Genomic DNA, 13,754 nt, shown 5'->3' with positions numbered 1-13,754 from the left:
CTTCTATCGATGATTTGTATCGATATCTGTCTTCTTCTTTTAGCATTTGAATTTCTTCTGTTGTTGATTCATATCCATTAGCTATAAGTGTAGCTAACATTTCAGCTTCATCAATTGGTTCATTACCTTCTCCTAAAGAACATTCTCCTGTTCCTTGTAATTCTGGAAATTCTTCTAATAATTCTGCATGTGCATCTATAGTTTGAATATAATAACATGTATCATCTGCAGATTGTGGTTGTTGCATTGCTCTATCAACTGAAAAGGTAACACTCTCATCCTCTATACTTAGGGTCAGTTTCTTACCGAACACGTCTATCATTGCTTTAGCCGTGTTTAAGAATGGTCTTCCTAATATGAGAGGAACTTGAGAATCTTCTTCCATGTCCAGAACAACAAAATCTACTGGAAATACTAAAGTACCAACTTTAACTAGCATGTTCTCCATTATCCCTCTAGGATATTTTATTGATCTATCGGCTAGTTGTATGCTTATTCTGGTTGGTTTCAATTCTCCAAGGTCTAGTTTAGCGTATAGTGAATACGGCATTAGATTTATACTAGCACCTAAATCTGCTAATGCTTCTATTGAACTAAGACTACCCAGAAAACATGGAATTGTGAAACTTCCTGGATCAGATAATTTTTCTGGTATCTTATTCAACAGCACTGCTGAACAATTAGCATTCATAGTAACAGCTGAGAGTTCTTCCATTTTCTTTCTATTCGTGATCAGATCTTTCAAGAATTTAGCATATCTAGGCATTCCTGAAATCACATCAATGAAAGGAAGATTTACATTTATCTGTTTAAACATATCCAAGAATTTGGATTGCTCGGCTTCAAGTTTCTCTTTCTTCATTTTACTCGGGTAAGGAAGTGGTGGTTGGTATGGTTTAACATAAGGTTTAACCTTAACTGTGTTATCTTCATTAACCTTTTCAACTACCGGTTCTTTTTCCTTATCTTGATCAGGTTGTGGTTCTTGTGGAGTAGGAATAGCTTCATCAGAAGTTACAGGTATTTCAGGTGGTTTAAGTGTTGTACCACTTCTTGTGGTAATGGCTTTAGCTGTTTCATTCCAGGGGTTAGCATTTGTATCACTAGGTAGACTTCCCGGTTTTCTCTCACCTATTAACCTTGCTAGGTTACTTACTTCTTGTTCCAGATTTTGAATAGAAGCTTGTTGATTTCTAAATGCTTGAGCATTTTGTTCATTGGTTTGTTTCTGAGATGTGAAAAACTGCGTTTGAGTTTCAACTAGCTTCGTCATCATATCTTCTAAATTCGGCTTTTTATCATCGGTTTGTTGTGGTGGTTTATTTTGAAAATTAGGTCTTTGCTGATTGTAATTATTATTGGATACTTGTTGATTGCTAGGACCTTGTTGGTTGTTGTATGGAATATTTCTGTTATAATTCTGGTTTTGATTGTAAATCGGTCTTGGCGGTTGATAATTATTCTGATAATTATTTCCAGGCCTTTGGTTTATGTATGAAATATTCTCTCTTTGTTCCATTGTTAATTCAATACTGAGACAATCTTTTGTCAAATGTGGTCCTCCACACTGCTCACAACTAATTCGTATTGAGTGAATATCTTTAGTCATCTTTTCCATTCGTCTCTCCACAGCATCTATCTTTGCGGAAATGGAATCTAAGTCATGGCTAGAATCGGCTCTAGCTGCTTTAGATGATCTAATGATATCTTTTTCTTGGTGCCACTCATGTGAGTGGGAAGCAGTGTTATCAATAATTTTGTAAGCATCAGTTTCGGTTTTCTTCATAATAGAACCACCAGCTGCTATATCTATGTCTTTTCTTGTAGTGATGTCGCATCCTTGGTAGAATATTTGTACTATTTGACAGGTGTCTAAACCATGTTGCGGACATCCTCTTAACAACTTTCCAAATCTAGTCCACGCCTCATATAGAGTTTCATTTGGTTTCTGTGTGAACGTAACAATTTCTCCTTGAAGTCTTACGGCTTTAGATGCAGGAAAGAATTGTTTAAGAAAATTTTCAACTAAAACATCCCATGTATCAATCGCCCCTTCAGGTAATGATTCCAACCAATCTTTGGCTTCTCCCTTTAAAGTCCAGGGAAATAACATGAGATATATCTGTTCATCCTCCACTTCTCGGATTTTAAATAGTGTGCAGATCCTATTAAAGGTACGTAAATGTTCATTTGGATCTTCCTTCGACGCACCACTAAATTGGCATTGATTAGTCACCATGTGTAGAATTTGTCCTTTGATTTCATAATCTGGCGCATTAATGTCTGGATGAGTAATTGCGTGACCTTGGCCAGTGCGTTTAGCTCTCATTCGGTCTTCCATACTTAAAGGTTCCAGATTCTCCATAATTGAATTTGTTGAATCGGAATCACTAGAGGATTCTGATTTAATGGTTCGTTCCTCAACAATCTCTGTTTGAATGATTGGTGGTTCCGGAGGAAAGTTTAGTGGTTCAGGATCTACGAATCGTTCCTGAATATTCTCCGGATTCTCAATTGTGAGGTCGGGTTCAAAAAATGGATTATCGAAAATTTGAACTGAAGTACTTGGTCGACTGGATGACGATTCTAAAGAGAAATCAACGGCAGTAATATTTGCTAAATGTCTTGATCTAGTTACAGGTGGTGAACGTACAAAAGGTGGTGAACGTCTTGCTCGATGCATTCACTGAATATCCTATTAGTTTTTAAAAGGAAAGAAAAATTATAATAAGTTATCCAATCAATAGACTTTTCTGATTTTGCCCACGTTTCGAATAGCCAAAAGATGCAGCAGAAGGGCAGGATTCGTTTGGTCTCAATATAATTGAGGACTGTTTGGCTCCAATAACCCGGTCCACGTACAAATACAACTATTACTACGAACCAGAAAATTTTGATGTCTATCAATTTAACCACTTAAAATAAATTTTCGTAATTTTAAAAAATTTAGATAAGAAGTAGAATAAAAATCTATGTCCTAAAACTAGAATAGCGAGAAATAAGAAAGAAAAAGAGCGTGTCGGAAAAAGGTCGAAAAAGAAAAATGGTTGAAAAATAAAAGGTGACGGAAAAATAAAAGAAACTTATAAAACTTAAAAACAATTGACTAACCTAACCTTATTACTACAACTAACTTAAAATTATAATCGCAAATTGAGATTACTAATTGGAATGATAATTGATACATAGGTAAAAGTCGTCTAAAAATATGAAAGCTTACAGGAAAAACTAAATCCCAAATGGAAATAACTTAAAAAGAAACTAAAACTTAAAAAGGCGTCGCAAAATTCTAAAGTACCTAAATCTTAGTCTAAAGAAAAAGCACTTAAGGGATTTTACGGCAAAGCCTAAAAATCTAGAGGTAAAAATAACTATTGCAAAAACTAAGTTTAAAACTAAATATGAGCTAAAAATACAAATATTACGCTAAAACGATTAAAAAGGGACAAAATATAAAAATATACAAAAAGTTGTAAAAAGTACAATTTTTATAAAAATATTATTTTTATATTATTTATTTATTAAAACTATTAATTTTACAAATTAATTAAACTAATTAAACTAAATACATAAATTAATTAAAACTTAAATTAAATACTAAATTAATTAAATATTTAACCCTAATTACAAATTAATTAATAATAATTAATAATATTCCGTATTTAATGCAGATTAGGGTTCTGTGTGGCCCGTGTCAGACGGCTCCGCGACTTGCGGTATTCAAAGCATCAAACTCCGCGAGTCGCGGGGATCCAGAATTCAATTCAGGTACAGTTTTTTATTTGACGCGTTTTTTTTTTATATTTTCTGTTTTATATCAAAATATTTGTATAATAAAAACTTATATTTAAAAACTTAAATAAAAATAGAACTACTTTATAATTTTAAAAATATCTTAAAAATAGATTTATATATATTAAATTTTTTTTTTTTTGGTTTTTGATTTTATGTTTTAAATAAAAACAAAATATTTAAATAAAACTTATATTTTTATAAAATAAAAATAAAGAAACTTTATAAAACTTAAATATTTAATAAAATCTAAAAAAAATACTTATTTTTTTTTCTTTTTATATTTTCGAATATTTAAAACGTATTTTTATAAAAACGAATTTTAATAAAAGTAAACTAAAAATCTGTTTTTTTTTATATTAGCGTTGCGCTTCCGGCTTTTAAGCGATTCCCCGGCAGCGGCGCCAAAAATATACTTGATGTCGTACGAGGTGTATATAAAATAGCTATTAATTTTAGCAGGAAATACTATTAAATACGATACATTTTTACACAAGATATTTATTTATTTATAGAATGGATATACTTAAACCTTGCTACAACACTTATAGGCAGTGTACCTAATCGTACAGTAGTGTAGTTTTTAGTAAGTCCGGTTCGTTCCACAGGAAATCTTTTTAAACAAAGCTTAACGCTATATTAGTTTACTTTTATAAAAATACAAATATATATAAGTAATATTATTATTATAAAAGGGGGGGTTTTTACCGTTTAATGACCGGTTTGTCGATTTTAAAACTTTAGTCGCAGTTAAAACCAAATGTAAAATAATAAATATAAATACAAGACTTAAATTAAAGCGTAAAGTAAATAACAATAATGAAATTGCGAATAATAAAAGTGCGATAAAATAAACTTGCGATAATTAAAAAGTACGATAATTAAAAGTGCAATTAAATACAATAACAATAAAAATGCGATAATTAAAAGTGCAATTAAATATAAAATAAAGGAAATTAAATATGAAATAAAAGAATTATGCTTATTTAAACTTCCGTAATCATGATGTTTGACGTTTTGATTTTAGTTTTATGCCCATGGGTTAATTGTCCTTTGTCCTGGATTATTTAATATGTCCGTCTGGTTTTTGTCCATAACAGTCCATCAGTCATAAATATAAAGTGCGAGTATCCTCGTCAAATTATCCTTATACCCGAAGTTAGAATACTTTGTTTAATAATTACACCAGGATGTCGACTGAGTGTAACCCAAGGTTTTAATATTTTATTATCAATTATACCAAGTGTCCTTGTACATAATTTTACCCCTGTTTTAATTATTCTAGTGGCTATTAATCCATTCCCGTATCCGGTTAAATGAACGATTATTCGTACATATAAATACCCCGCCCATCGTGTCCGATCGAGTGTATATGGTAATTTATAGGGACGCCCAATTGTAAATCTTTATATTAACATTAACAAACTATCATTTAGTTAAACAAATATAAAGCCCATTAATAGCCCATAGTCTAATTTCTACAAGTGTCGTTCTTTTGTCCAAACCCCAATTATGGTACAAAGCCCAATTACCCAGTTTTAGTAATTAGCCCAACATCATGATTACTTCGTTTTAAATAAGCATAATAATAACTTAGCTACGAGACATTAAATTAAAAAGGTTGAACATAACTTACAATGATTAAAAATAGCGTAGCGTTACACGGACAGAATTTCGATTTACACCCTTACAACATTCGCTAACATACCCTTATTATTAGGATTTAAAATTAAAATTAAAATTAAAATATAAATTATATATATATTTTTACGTATATATTGAGAGAGAGAGATATATTGATGATGAAAAATGATCAGAATTCGGTTGGCTTTATAGGGAATTGCAGAATTTGGGGCTCCGCGACTCGCGGCCCTTTTTGCCTTCAAACTCTACGAGTTGCGGAGTTTGTAAATACAGCTCACACAATTTGGAGTCTTTCTTGCCGAAGGTTTTTATTTATTTATATAATATATAAATAATTATAAGAATTATTTAAATATTATATTATATTTATATGCATAGTTGACTTGTAATTTTTAGTCCGTTGCGTCGAGCGTTGAGAGTTGACTCTGGTCCCGGTTCCGGATTTTCGAACGTCCTTGCGTACAATTTAATATCTTGTACTTTGCGTTTTGAATCTTGTACTCTTGTAATTTCGAGACGTTTCTTATCAATAATTGGAACCTCTTTGATTGTATTTTGTACTTTTGAGCTTTTTGGTCGTTTGCGTCTTCAATTCGTCGAATCTGTCTTTTGTCTTCACCTTTTATTATTTAAACGAATATCACTTGTAAATAGAAGAATTGCAACTAAAAGCTTTTCTTTCTTAAGGAATAATGCTAAGAAATATATGTTCGTTTTTAGCATTATCAAAAATATACTTGATGTCGTAGCAAGGTTTCAGTCGTTTATACTTGATGCATAAAATTTAAATTTCCCCGGCAGCGGCGCCAAAAATACTTGATGTTTTAGCAGAGTGGTATAAAAATACTATTAAATTTAGCAGGAAATACTATTAAATACGATACAATTTTACACAAGATATTTATTTATTTATAGAATGGATATACTTAAACCTTGCTACAACACTTATAGGCAGTGTACCTAATCGTACAGTAGTGTAGTTTTTAGTAAGTCCGGTTCGTTCCACAGGGAATCTTTTTAAACAAAGCTTAACGCTATATTAGTTTACTTTTATAAAAATACAAATATATATAAGTAATATTATTATTATAAAAGGGGAGTTTTTACCGTTTAATGACCGGTTTGTCGATTTTAAAACTTTAGTCACAGTTAAAACCAAATGTAAAATATTAAAAATAAATACAAGACTTAAATTAAAGCGTAAAGTAAATAACGATAATGAAATTGCGAATAATAAAAGTGCGATAAAATAAACTTGCGATAATTAAAAAGTACGATAATTAAAAGTGCAATTAAATACAATAACAATAAAAATGCGATAATTAGAAGTGCAATTAAATATAAAATAAAGGAAATTAAATATGAAATAAAAGAATTATGCTTATTTAAACTTCCGTAATCATGATGTTTGACGTGTTGATTTTAGTTTTATGCCCATGGGTTAATTGTCCTTTGTCCTGGATTATTTAATATGTCCGTCTGGTTTTTGTCCATAACAGTCCATCAGTCATAAATATAAAGTGCGAGTATCCTCGTCAAATTATCCTTATACCCGAAGTTAAATATTCCAACTAATTGGGGACTTAAACTGTAACAAGATTTTAATACTTTGTTTAATAATTACACCACGATGTCGACTGAGTGTAATCCAAGGTTTTAATATTTTTTTATCAATTATACCAAGTGTCCTTGTACATAATTTCACCCCTGTTTTAATTATTCTAGTGGCTATTAATCCATTCCCGTGTCCGGTTAAATGAACGATTATTCGTACATATAAATACCCCGCCCATCGTGTCCGATCGAGTGTATGTGGTTATTTATAGGTACGTCCAATTGTAAATCTTTATATTAAAATTAACAAACTATCATTTAGTTAAACAAATATAAAGCCCATTAATAGACCATAGTCTAATTTCCACAAGTGTCGTTCTTTTGTCCAAACCCCAATTATGGTACAAAGCCCAATTACCCAATTTTAGTAATTAGCCCAACATCATGATTACTTCGGATTAAATAAGCATAATAATAACTTAGCTACGAGACATAAAATTAAAAAGGTTGAACATAACTTACAATGATTAAAAATAGCGTAGCGTTACACGGACAGAATTTCGACTTACACCCTTATAACATTCGCTAACATACCCTTATTATTAGGATTTAAAATTAAAATTAAAATTAAAATATAAATTATATATATATTTTTACGTATATATTGAGAGAGAGAGAGAGAGATATATTTTTTCAAAAATGATCAGAATTCGGTTGGCTTTATAGGGAGTTTCAAACTTTGGGTCTCCGCGACTCGCGGCCCATTTTGTCTTCAAACTCCGCGAGTCGCGGAGTTTGTAAATACAGCTCACCAGCTTTTGGCTCTTTGTTTGCCGACGATTTATTTTATAAATATAATATATATATAATTAATATAATTAATTATATATTATATTATATTTATATATATAATTAACTTGTAATTTTTAGTCCGTTGTGTCGAGCGTTGAGAGTTGACTCTGATCCCGGTTCCGGATTTTCGAACATCCTTGCGTACAATTTAATATCTTGTACTTTGCGTTTTGAATCTTGTACTCTTATAATTTCGAGACGTTTCTTATCAATAATTGGAACCTCTTTGATTGTCTTTTGTACTTTTGAGCTTTTTGGTCTTTTGCGTCTTCAATTCGTCGAATCTGTCTTTTGTCTTCACCTTTTATTATTTAAACGAATATCACTTGTAAATAGAACAATTGCAACTAAAAGCTTGTCTTTCTTGAGGAATAATGCTATGAAATATATGTTCGTTTTTAGCATTATCAAATATTCCCACACTTAAGCGTTGCTTGTCCTCAAGCAATATCGTCTTGAAATACTAGAATCACTTCTTTATTCTTCACACTTTGTACATCAGTGATTTCTATACGGCGGTATAAACAATGGTAGTAACGATATGGTTTACAGTCCCACATGACTATAAAAATTTAGATCCATTAAGGAAATTGGATCTTTATGAAAACATTTGATCTTTTGAAAATTAAATCTAGTTTTTACCCTAGATAAGTTTTCCGGAATAACCCTTTACCGGTGTTTGCAAAATATTTTTGTGGGTTTGGTGGGTTTCAGATTTGAAAATTTTAAACTTGTGGTTTTGTGTCACCCACTTGCTAACCTTGTATTTGGAAAGCAACACGTCCAGTTTACTTGTCCCGTATATTACCTTTCGGTAAACTACCGCCCGGTTGTAAAGGAAAGCGTTGAACAAGCAACTGTTAAGGCAATGCCCCCTGACATGCTTTTAATTATGGTCTATAACGTGTCGGACGCAATTACTATCCTTGGTAGGAGCAATAGTAAAGCTCACCCTTATGATTTTTCGGTCTGGCACAAGGTCCTGTCTTTGACCATGCTATGCAACCACCGTTCTCACGGTTGACACCCGATTTAGTTCAGGTGACCTAATGAATTCCAGGTGAATTCCTAGGATTTTACGTTCAATGGTAATGAACGCATTGAAAATAGGGTTTTCAGAAAACAAATCGGTTTGTAATTTTGATCAAAATATTTTCTCGTTCAAGCTCGAGTTTAGATATCATTGAATTCCATGAGTTTGAATTCTCAATCTTTAAGGTCAATCTCAAGGATTGAGTAATATCAGTCTTAAAAGCTGATTTTTAATCTTTAAGGAGATTATCCTTTCTGGGGATCTGATTCATTAGTCTTATCCAGCTAATTTGCATGGTGCCCCCCCATTTTACGAGATAAATCCTTCTCATGGTATAGATAAATCTGACCACTTGGCGACCCTGTTTAATGCTGAGGTCCGTGGATTTCCTGCTGATTTTAGTGATGACTTTTCTAGATTTTTTGTCAATCTACAGCTGGTCTGGACGACAACTTCATGACCTAAATCAAGAAGCGCGTGTCTTTTTTCGGAAGACTTTACTTCCTTTTAATGATGGAATTGATTCATCGTGTAGATCCATCTTTCTTACAGTAAATCAGGTAAAACTTTTTAGTTTAGTCCAAAGCAAAAGTATTTTCAGTTATTTGTACAAAAATATGTGATATATGTTTTGAATAACTTGGAGAATTTTCCCACACTTGGCTTTTATTTTCCTTTTTATTGTCCTCTATTCCATTTTAAATGAATTTTAACATTTTGGTTTGTTTCTCAATTTATGTCCTTTCTGAGGTAACAATAATTTCGGTGTTAAAACCTAGTTTTATCGTTCATAAATATGTATAAACATGATTTTGAGTTCATTTAATTGAAAATTTTGAAAATTTTTACTAGAATTGGGTAGTCAGTATATAAGACTAGGGCTGTTCTTTATTATCAGAGAGCACTAGATTCTAATACAACTACTACTTTACTAGTATTTCTAATGGTAACCAAGTGTATAAAGTAAAAATTTTAAAAATCCGAAAGAATTTAACCCCTTCCCACACTTAAGATCTTGCAATGCCCTCATTTGCAAGAAATCAGTAACAAATTAAATTATTGAGGGTGATTTGTGTGAAAATGATTAAATTTTACCAAATTTTCCAAACATATTGGCGTTTGTTTGCTGAATGATAAATGGTGCACATCATTTGTTCATTCCGTCTTGTTGTTATTTCACATATATTTTGCATCTTGTCGTCAAAATTAGTTGCTTTTGCTGAACTTAATGCCAGTCTTTGAAAATGCGTTGTTTTACCCTGTTGTGTACATAAGATAAACTGCAAACATATATACATATTTTTGAAGTTTGGTATATTACCCCACATTCAAAATTATTAAAATCTAAGAATAAAAGTTAGAAAATTATAAAAACTATTACAATATTAACATAAGTATTAAACATATCAACATTAAAAATTACAAAATAAATAAAACTAAGTAGACTAGGGATGATACTGATACCAATAGGGGTTCCATGCATAACCATAGGTGCTATAAAATGCTTCGGCAGGGTTATACGTAGGATACGGTGGTTGCATCTCTATAGACCAGGGAGGGAATATGGGTTTTGGTGTAGGAATATAGTTTCTACCTATATGTTGGCAATGAGCTATGATTTGGTTTTGATGAACTTGCCAATCTTCAAATGCTCTCTGTCTAGCATTCTCGTACTCCTGTGAAGCTATAAACCTTTGCATTTCTTGCATTTCATTTCCCCCTCCTACATTACCTTGTTGTTGGTTTCTCTCAACCTGTGGATGTCTACCATGGTATTGGACTGCGGCGTTATTTCGCCTCTTCAAAACTTTCGCACCATGGTATACATTTAAACCTATAGTATCGCGGGGTTCTGGTTCTTCGACTAATAATCCCCCCCGACTTATATCCACACCGAGATATTTAGCAATCAAAGTAATAAAAATACCACCTCCTATTATGCTATGCGGTCTCATCCCCCTAACCATAGCTGATAAATAATAACCCACACAATAAGGTATACTTACAGCGCTTTGTGGGTCTCGAATACACATATGGTAAAACAAATCCTGTTCATTTACCTTTTCCTTGTTCTTACCTCTTTGTGTAATCGAATTAGCTAAAAACCTATGAATCACTCTTAATTCAGCTCTATCTATATTTAAATAAGAGTAATTTCCCCCTTTGAATCGGTGATGGCTTGTCATTTGACTCCATACACCATGTGTATCAAAATTTTCATCTATCTTTCTACCATTTAGTATCAATCCTCTACAATCGGCAGATGCTAACTCCTCAGGCGTATATATACGTAAAGCCTGAGCCATGTCTAGTAAAGACATGTGGCGCATCAAACCTCCTAACAAAAATCTAATAAAAGATCGATCGGTTAAACTAGCTACCCGATCATTTAATTCTATACTACACAACAATTCTTCACACCATACTTTATATACAGGTCTACGCATGGTGAATAAACGTACCCAGTCATTAAAAGTAGAATTACCATACCTCTGTGCAAGTAATTCCCTAATTGGCCCGGCCAATTCTACAGCTTCTAATGGTCCCCATTCTATGACCCTAGGTACCTCAACAACTTTAGAATGAATAGTATGCAAACCCCTTTGGTATTTTGGATAATCTATCCAAAGTCTGTCAAATCTCAGGTTCGGATGCAAATCTTCCAAGTGCATATCAGAAAATGTCATGACTGGATGAGGTATATCTTGCTTGTAGTAGTTATCCACCTCCTGTTGTTCCGCATTCTCAGCAGGAGCATTGCGAGCTTGGGATGAAGATTCACCCCTTTCAGTCTGCAAAACACATCAAACACAATTTTTGTGCATCCAAATATGCATTAGTGTCAGCAAAATCATCAATCAAAATAATTACAATGACATGTTCAATTTATATCAAACTTAAGCTCATTTTCACATTTTTATCAAATCTACACTTTTTCAAATAAGCATATACGAAAATGTTTGCCAAGTTCATAAGCATTCAACTCAAATAACATGTCAAAATAATCATTACTAGCAATTAAACAAGTTTCAAATGGCATTATCTCTCAAAAATCAAGTTCATGAATTTTTAGACTTGAAAAAGTCCACTTTAATTCTCAAAATCATGTTTAGGCTCAAAGTTTGGATCATTTAACTACCTAAACAAGTTACACTACTTAATTTAGCAACAATTCATGACAAAAATCGGCCATAACCTGTTTATATCAAAAAGCCCCAAATTTGCTCAAGAACACAAACCCTAGATTACTCAAAATTTGAAGTTTAAGGCTTCTAATCATGTTAAACAGCATCAATCTAGGTTATACAAGCATAATACATAAACAATTTAAGCCTAATTACACTAAAAAGCATCAAAATCAAATTGGGGAAAAAATTGCTCAAGAACACTAATTTTCGGATTAAATGGTGTTTAGGTGTAGAAATTTACCGTTTTTCTTGAGTAATTCCTTGATAGCATCCTTCTCAACATGATTTTAGTAAAAGATTTGATGATTAATGGTTAAAAATTGTGATTTTGGGGGTGTATTTTTGTGTTTTTTCGGCAGTTATTTTCGCAGTGTTTTCTTTTTGTGGTGTGTGGTTTGAGACTGATCAGTTCGATCAGCTTTTATTTTTTTCTGTAATTTGGTCCCTCCGCGACTCGCGGTGTTTGGACCCTTCAAACTCTTTTAGCAGAGTGGTAATTGTAACATGATGTAATAAAAATACACCCCCAATAATATTTGATAATGCTAAAAACGAACATATATTTCATAGCATTATTCCTCAAGAAAGACAAGCTTTTAGTTGCAATTGTTCTATTTACAAGTGATATTCGTTTAAATAATAAAAGGTGAAGACAAAAGACAGATTCGACGAATTGAAGACGCAAACGACCAAAAAGCTCAAAAGTACAAAAGACAATCAAAGAGGTTCCAATTATTGATAAGAAACGTCTCGAAATTACAAGAGTACAAGATTCAAAACGCAAAGTACAAGATATTAAATTGTACGCAAGGACGTTCGAAAATCCGGAACCGGGACCAGAGTCAACTCTCAACGCTCGACGCAACGGACTAAAAATTACAAGTTAATTATATATATAAATATAATATAATATATAATTAATTATATTAATTATATATATATTATATTTATAAAATAAATCGTCGGCAAACAAAGAGCCAAAAGCTGGTGAGCTGTATTTACAAACTCCGCGACTCGCGGAGTTTGAAGGCAAAATGGGCCGCGAGTCGCGGAGACCCAAAGTTTGAAACTCCCTATAAAGCCAACCGAATTCTGATCATTTTTGAAAAAATATATCTCTCTCTCTCTCTCTCAATATATACGTAAAAATATATATATAATTTATATTTTAATTTTAATTTTAATTTTAAATCCTAATAATAAGGGTATGTTAGCGAATGTTGTAAGGGTGTAAGTCGAAATTCTGTCCGTGTAACGCTACGCTATTTTTAATCATTGTAAGTTATGTTCAACCTTTTTAATTTAATGTCTCGTAGCTAAGTTATTATTATGCTTATTTAATCCGAAGTAATCATGATGTTGGGCTAATTACTAAAATTGGGTAATTGGGCTTTGTACCATAATTGGGGTTTGGACAAAAGAACGACACTTGTGGAAATTAGACTATGGTCTATTAATGGGCTTTATATTTGTTTAACTAAATGATAGTTTGTTAATTTTAATATAAATATTTACAATTGGACGTACCTATAAATAACCACATACACTCGATCGGACACGATGGGCGGGGTATTTATATGTACGAATAATCGTTCATTTAACCGGACACGGGAATGGATTAATAGCCACTAGAATAATTAAAACAGGGGTGAAATTATGTACAAGGACACTTGGTATAATTGATAACAAAA

This window comes from Rutidosis leptorrhynchoides, chromosome 2 (assembly GCF_046630445.1).
Source record: "Rutidosis leptorrhynchoides isolate AG116_Rl617_1_P2 chromosome 2, CSIRO_AGI_Rlap_v1, whole genome shotgun sequence".
Taxonomy (NCBI): Eukaryota; Viridiplantae; Streptophyta; class Magnoliopsida; order Asterales; family Asteraceae; genus Rutidosis; species Rutidosis leptorrhynchoides.
The sequence above is the reverse complement of the archived record's forward strand: the minus strand, read 5'-3'. Positions refer to the sequence as shown.